Raw genomic sequence first — 7,087 nt, 5'->3', positions numbered from 1 at the left:
TTGCCACCTATCATTGTCGTCAACTGCCACCATGTCAACTTATTGCTTGCCATCCTATTGTAGAGGCTGATGCCATCGAATCAAACGGATAGCTAGCACCCAGATTTTAGAAAAGATAGTGGATGTGCATGTCCTACTAGCCATGATATGTTGGTTGCCTACGCATGAAAATGTGATAACACTGACGTGTTAACTTCTACATGCAAGCAGCACAATGATAAAATTTTTTGTGGATTGTTGATGCCTTCTTGTTCATCCAGTGATTGAGAACACATCGGGAAGAAGCGAGACATGGAAAGAATGAATCGCGAAGATGGCGTTGATGCTTGGGGTTCTCAAAGGCCAGAAACGCCCCCTTTGGATGCATCAGAGTATAGTCAGCTCATCTATGCGGGGCCGTTGCTGCCACTACTAGAACAGTATGCGGGCGTAGGTATGATGCGTGCTAAACAATGAAGAGAACAGTTGCCATATTCGCGACGATGAAGATGACATTCTACTTATGTCGTGCACTGTCATTTTTTATGCAGGTTCTTATGACCAGAACACTCTTAGGGGTCCCCCGTGGCAAGTTCAGTCACAAGGCGCTAACGCTGACAAATGTACGGGCAGCCAACTTCAACTAGCTAGTATGGCTAATCAAGGTAATGCAAAACGAAAAAAGAGCACGTACTGCTGTGGACATTAAAAATGAACATCAAAAAAAGATGGCAAAAGGACTCACGAGTTATCACAGGTGAAAAATGCAGAGACTTCATGCAACACGTGGCATCAAGCAGCACCCATGTACCTGCCATCGACGTCGTACACAGGTGAGTCCATAAAAATAGTGAAGTTGCGGATGCTCAGTTAGCACAAGGAGCATAGTTGACAACTACAAGTTGCCATGACTGGACATCTACAATTGCCATGGATTAAAAACAACACTTGTCGTCCATGGACAACTGTTGTTGCCATCCCTGCACACCTGCAGTTGCCATGGAGGAACAGCTGCAGTTGCCATGTCGTGGGAACTGCAGTTGCCATCTAGGAACAACTACGGTTGCCATACGATGCAACTTCAGCTGCCATGCAAGCAAAAACTGTGGTTGCCACGTAAGGGGCAACTGCAGTTGCCGTGCTAGCACGAACTGCATTTGCCACGAATTGACCAACCACTACTATGCTTACATGTTATTACACTGGCGGTGACCCGGCAAACGTCTCCTGGCAAGCTTCACAAATTGCAGGTGGAGCACGTCATTATGGTGTCACAGACCACACAAGATGGTCAAATACAACACAACAAGGTAAAAGGAAAAATCTGAACCAAAAAAAATAGCACTACATTTGCTATTTGTAGTTATTTGTAGGCAAAACAATAGTTGCCATGTTTGTTGAACAGTAGCTGCCATGACTGGACAGCTACAGCTGCCGTACATGTCCACACGTAGACTCACGGCTTGCTGTCTGAAATGATGGCATGCCAAATCACTCGAAGATGGTGTGATCCGTTGCGATACACATGTTATCCAACACAAAAATCTTACTCTCGTACCTGTTTTTTCCTATTACAGAACCTACAACTACAATGCACAGTGGCGCAGGAACATCTACTGCGGGGAGCTCTGAACGCACGGAAGACGCATTCCACCAGCCAGCAGACAATCATGCCACAAACAATTTCGAGTCAGAGTCAGGAATGACAATCATTCCAGCAATGCCGGCAAGCACCCCTTTGAACACAAGCACTGGCAACACTCAGGTGGATGGGACTGCCGCCGATACTGAAGTGAATGATGAAACTGATGACGACGCACAAGGGGATGAAGATGGTGGGCAATCAGAGATCGTGGTACCTCAGCCACCGTACATTGGGCAGAGATTTGAATCATTCGAAGCAACAAAGGAATACTACCAGACATATGCAAAGTTCCATGGATTTGCAGTCAACACCGAGTACCATAGGAAAATTAAGAAAACTAACGAGTACAGCAGAGGTGAGATGAGGTGCCACAAGGCGCGGAGGAACAAGAAGGGGAAAGGCGATGCGCCTGTCGTTCCGGAACGAAAGAGAGGTATCATTCTCAAGACTGAGTGCCCTGTCCGGTGTAAGCTAAACGTAGATGGAGCACAGTGGGTGGTCAATGAATATTTTGACGAGCACAACCACCAACTTATAAAGAAGTTCGACCTGGTGAAATTTCTGACCGCCCACAGAGGGTTCACCCCCGTCGAAAGGCAATTCGTAAAGCTGCTACATGATTGTAACGTCGGTCCATCAAGAATGGTGCAGATACTATCTCTCATCCACAGCAAAAAGGGGACTCTGAGTAGCATGCCGTACATACCAGCTGACGTCACAAACCTACAGGCCAGGTACCGTAGAGAGAGCAAGTTGGCAGACATAGAGGCCACAATTGCCTACTTCGATGCGAAAGCCAAGGAAGATCCAGATTTCTTCTACAGGATAAGGTTGGACGATGAGGACCGTGTCAGGAACATGTATTGGGTGGATGGTGCTGCAAGGAGAGCCTACAAACATTTCCGAGATTGCATTTCATTCGACGCGACGTACCTCACCAATATGTACAAGATGACATGCGCTCCGTTCATAGGAATAAATAACCACAATCAGTCGTTGCAGTTCGGCTGCGGGCTCGTCCGGAACGAAGACACGGATGGGTACGTTTGGCTGTTCAAGACCTTCTTGGAGTGCATGGATGGACTTGCTCCGATGAACATAATAACAGACCAAGATTTCAGCATGCGTGCAGGCATAGAGGAGGTCTTTCCGTTGGCAGTGCACAGGCACTGCAGGTGGCACATTATAAAGAAGGCTGAGGAGACGCTAGGACCGTTCTTTGCTGACCGTCCAGAGCTTCACAAGGCATTCGAGCTGTGCGTGGACCACAGCTTGACGGTGGAGGAGTTTGAAAGGAGCTGGATGGCCATGACTGAAACACATCAAGTCCAAGACAACGAGACTCTTGTTAGCCTGTGGGAGAAGCGAATGTACTGGGTGCCGGCCTACTTCATGCAGTGCTTCTTCCCCTTTCTGCAGACTACGCAGCGCAGCGAGGGGTTCAATGCTGTTTTGAAGCGGTACGTCAGCCCTGGCAACTCATTGCTACAGTTTGCCAAGCAGTACACAGCTTTGCAACAAAAAATTCTGGGATCTGAGCTATAGCATGAAGCGACCACGGCACTAAAGCAGCCAAAATTGCTAACGTATTTACCGATAGAGAGGCAAATGAGCAAGATATACACCAACAAGATCTTTAACAAGTAAGTCAGTTGCGTTACCGTCTTATTTGCAGAAAAAGCACCAAGTCAGTAGGTGCCTTATAGAGTGCAATGCAGTTGCCATGATATGTAGTTGCCATGTTTAATGAAATGCTGTTTTCCATGCTTACTCAGCTGCACGTTGCCATGTTCAATGAAAATTATGTTTTGCCATGCTTGCTCGGGTGCATTTTCCTTGTTAAATAAAGTGCAGTTGCCATGTTTAATGCACTGTGCTTCCATTGGGGCATGTTGGCATGCAAATGCCAATGTCAACTGGAAAAAATGTTATATTGCCGACACATATGCTGAAATGCAGTTGCCATGTTTAATAAAATGCATCTGCCATGTTTGTTGAAATGCAATTGCCATGTTTACTCAACTGTAGATGCCATGTTTAAATAAAAGGGCAGTTGCCATGTTTTATGCAATGTGCTTCCATTGGGGAATGTTGGTGTGGAAAAATGACGATGTCCAGTTGAAAATGTACTACAGTTGCCATGTCTAGTGTACTACAGTTGCCATGTCTAGTGTACTGCATTTGCCATGTCTAGTATACTGCATTTGCCATGTTCAACGTACTATATTTGCCATGTTCAATGAACTATGTTTGCCATGTTCAAACAAAATGTATTTCTATTTCCATGACAACATAAGGTGGTACAAGAAAAGAGCGCACGATAGTTTAACAGAAAACACACAAAACTTGCAGATTCCAGGAAGAAATAAAGCGTGCCAGCATGTTCACGGCTTTCCAGGTGGACGAACATACGTTCAAGGTGTGTTCTATTTTGGGCATGTCAGATTCAGAACCTGAAGACCTGGACAAAGGAAGGAACTACTTCGTCAAAGCCTCGATAGGCGAAGGCGAGTACTACTGCCAATGCTGCAAGTTCGAACGGGACGGCATTGTGTACTGTCACATACTAAAAGTAATGGACATGAACGCTGTGACACGGATGCCCCGTCATTTCATAAGGCGGCGATGGACTTGGACGCTGACGACGCGTTGGCGCCGCAGACAACACACGCAGTTCTGGTTGTGCATGACGAGAGACCTGAGTCAACCATGGAAGCCGTGAGGCACGTTGTGCTGACAAAGAACTATGCTGAGCTAATTGATGAAGCGTGCAAGAGTGATGAGACAGCGAGAGTCGCAGAAAAACACAGGAAGGCACTGAAAAGAGAGCTTGATGAGATCAAGAAGAGGAAAGCTGAGGAAGCCTTACACCGGTTCCCCCGCACATCAAGTGTGCCTTCATCCACGGGGCCATCATCTGAAAACTCGGAGATAGGATCTGGAACAGCAAGCACACAGACCCAGGTCAGGAACCCACCCCGTTCCATCACAAAGGGTCGTCCAAGAGTGATAAGGTACAAGTCGGGATTGGAGATCCAAGCAAAACACAAGAAAACGAAGAAAGGGGCGGGCAATCCATGAGCAAAAATTGGGGCGATGTGACATGGTCCTTGTGGACGTTTTGTTTTGTACCCTAGATGATGAGAATTTTTTTTAAAAAAATTGGGAGAATGACTCTTGAGGGGCATCAGAAGTGGAAAGAAAATTCATTGAATGGATAAATGCAGTTGCCATGTTATGGGTACTTAATCTGCCATGTTATGTGTAGTTAATCTGCCATGTTATGTGTAGTTAGTCTGCCATGCTATTTTATACTAAATATGCCATGCTATTTTATACTAAATATGCCATGCTAGTTGTACTGGATCTGCCATTTTAGTTGTACTGGATCTGCCATGTTAGTTGTACTGTATCTGCCATGTTAATTATGCTGGATCTACCATGTTGTTTGTACTGTATCTGCCATGTTAGTTGTACTAAAAATATGCCATGGTATTCCTGATGACTCTGCATGGCATATATTTCCATGACAATACGACGCGGTTTAGAGACACATAGTGTGTTGTGTGCAATGTATGGGAAACAAGTTGGAAAAAGCGTAACGTGCATAAACCGCAGCAAAGGTTGTGGCTACATGATCAACCTACCCATGCTAGCCGGTGCAGTTAGCGATGAAAAAGAAGAAGCAAAACAGCCAAAATGAAAAACGACGATGACTTTCACTACCCATGTCTGATGAACTACATTTGCCATCTTTTTTAAAACATCGTAGACGCATTCGAAACAGCAAACTGGTGCTAGAAACGATGAAACCATTGTAATAATGACAAACATAAAAACATATCTGCTGTAACGCCTAAAATAGGTTCATGTCCACACATATATTACAGAAACTATTCAAATGTCACTCACACACCACCACTACATAGTTAGGCTACGCGGGGTTGCAGTCATAACATAGCACACAAACATAGTTTTCAACGAGAAACAAAGAGATAGTACCTTACATTCCTCGGCAATAGAATGTAAGGTATCCGTCCGGTGTGTAACGCCACGTGATCACTTGTACTTCTTGATGACTTTCTTGACAGCTTCCTCCATGAAATCGCGTGCTCCGGACCGCTTGTTGAAATCTTCATTCGTCAACCAGTTCCATGTGTAGATTTTCCGGAGCTCAACGACAATTCTGCCTTCCCACTTTGCAAAGTATTCCAGCGCGTGAAAGCCACAGTCCGTCCTGCATGAGGAAAAGAGTCAGGTGAACACGCAAAAAGGACAGTTGTAACAAAGATAGACTTCAATTCAGATGTGACAACAAAAGAGGGGTTGGATTGATTTTCCGGAGCTGTGATAGGGGGGACAATTCTGCCTTCCCACTTTGCAAAGTATTCCAGCGCGTGAAAGCCACAGTCCGTCCTGCATGAGGAAAAGAGTCAGGTGAACACGCAAAAAGGACAGTTGTAACAAAGATAGACTTCAATTCAGATGTGACAACAAAAGAGGGGTTGGATTGATTTTCCGGAGCTGTGATAGGGGGGACAATTCTGCCTTCCCACTTTGCAAAGTATTCCAGCGCGTGAAAGCCACAGTCCGTCCTGCATGAGGAAAAGAGTCAGGTGAACACGCAAAAAGGACAGTTGTAACAAAGATAGACTTCAATTCAGATGTGACAACAAAAGAGGGGTTGGATTGATGTAAATGGCACATGAAGGAAGGAAGAAATCACGTGTTCCCTTGCTTCGCAGACGCCACATACTCAGTCGGAAAATGCCTGATCTGGACCTTTGAATGTTCATAGTGATGGTTCCATGTCTCTTTGAGGTTGTTAATGAAGAATTCGGCATGCGTAGTAAGGTCTGCATCAGCTTTCGAACGGATTGAATCAAGCACCTCAAAACGTTGGTTCTTCAGGTCAAGACAGATCGCATAGTGGTGACCACACTTGTCGTGTGGGTCATGTGGTGCAACCTCCTGGAACATGGGGAACATGACCTGCATTTAAAAGTGAAGAAATGAGAAGCAGAGTTCACATAAAGAACAGCAGATGGACAAAAAAATTAGAATCACATAGAATGTTTGGTTATGGGTGGGGGTAGTTGAAAGAAAGTTGCCGTCCATGTATGAACAAAATGTGCTGTGTATTTTACTATCAAGTTGCCACATAGTTTGCACGGGATGCAAAAATCAAGAAGTCGGTGTGCACGGCAGCTGTTGCCACATGAAAACATCTGCCACATAAACACAAAGTGCAGATGATGGCAAAAAACCACACCATGTGAAAAAACATGGCAGACAGGGAAGGAGTACTCACATATTTCTTTAGTGTGAGCTTGAATTCACCGTGTTGAGCAAAGTTCTTCCTCAGGATTTTGTGGTGGAACTCACCATCCCATATTTTGCAGGTCACACTGTAATGCATGATTATCTTGTCGGCACACACATCGGTGTGATTGTTGATGTAGT

At 45.2% G+C, this 7,087-nt stretch overlaps 1 pseudogene; it reads left to right on the top strand.

Annotated features, from left to right (window-relative positions):
- Nucleotides 1–784: 784 nt before the first annotated feature.
- Nucleotides 785–4,705, top strand: LOC125546511 (annotated as a pseudogene).
- The last annotated feature ends 2,382 nt before the right edge of the window (nucleotides 4,706–7,087 follow it).

The sequence above is a fragment of the Triticum urartu genome, chromosome 3 (assembly GCF_003073215.2).
Source record: "Triticum urartu cultivar G1812 chromosome 3, Tu2.1, whole genome shotgun sequence".
In the NCBI taxonomy this organism is placed as follows: Eukaryota; Viridiplantae; Streptophyta; class Magnoliopsida; order Poales; family Poaceae; genus Triticum; species Triticum urartu.
Note: the sequence above shows the minus strand (reverse complement) of the source record. Positions and strands in the feature narration are given on the sequence as shown.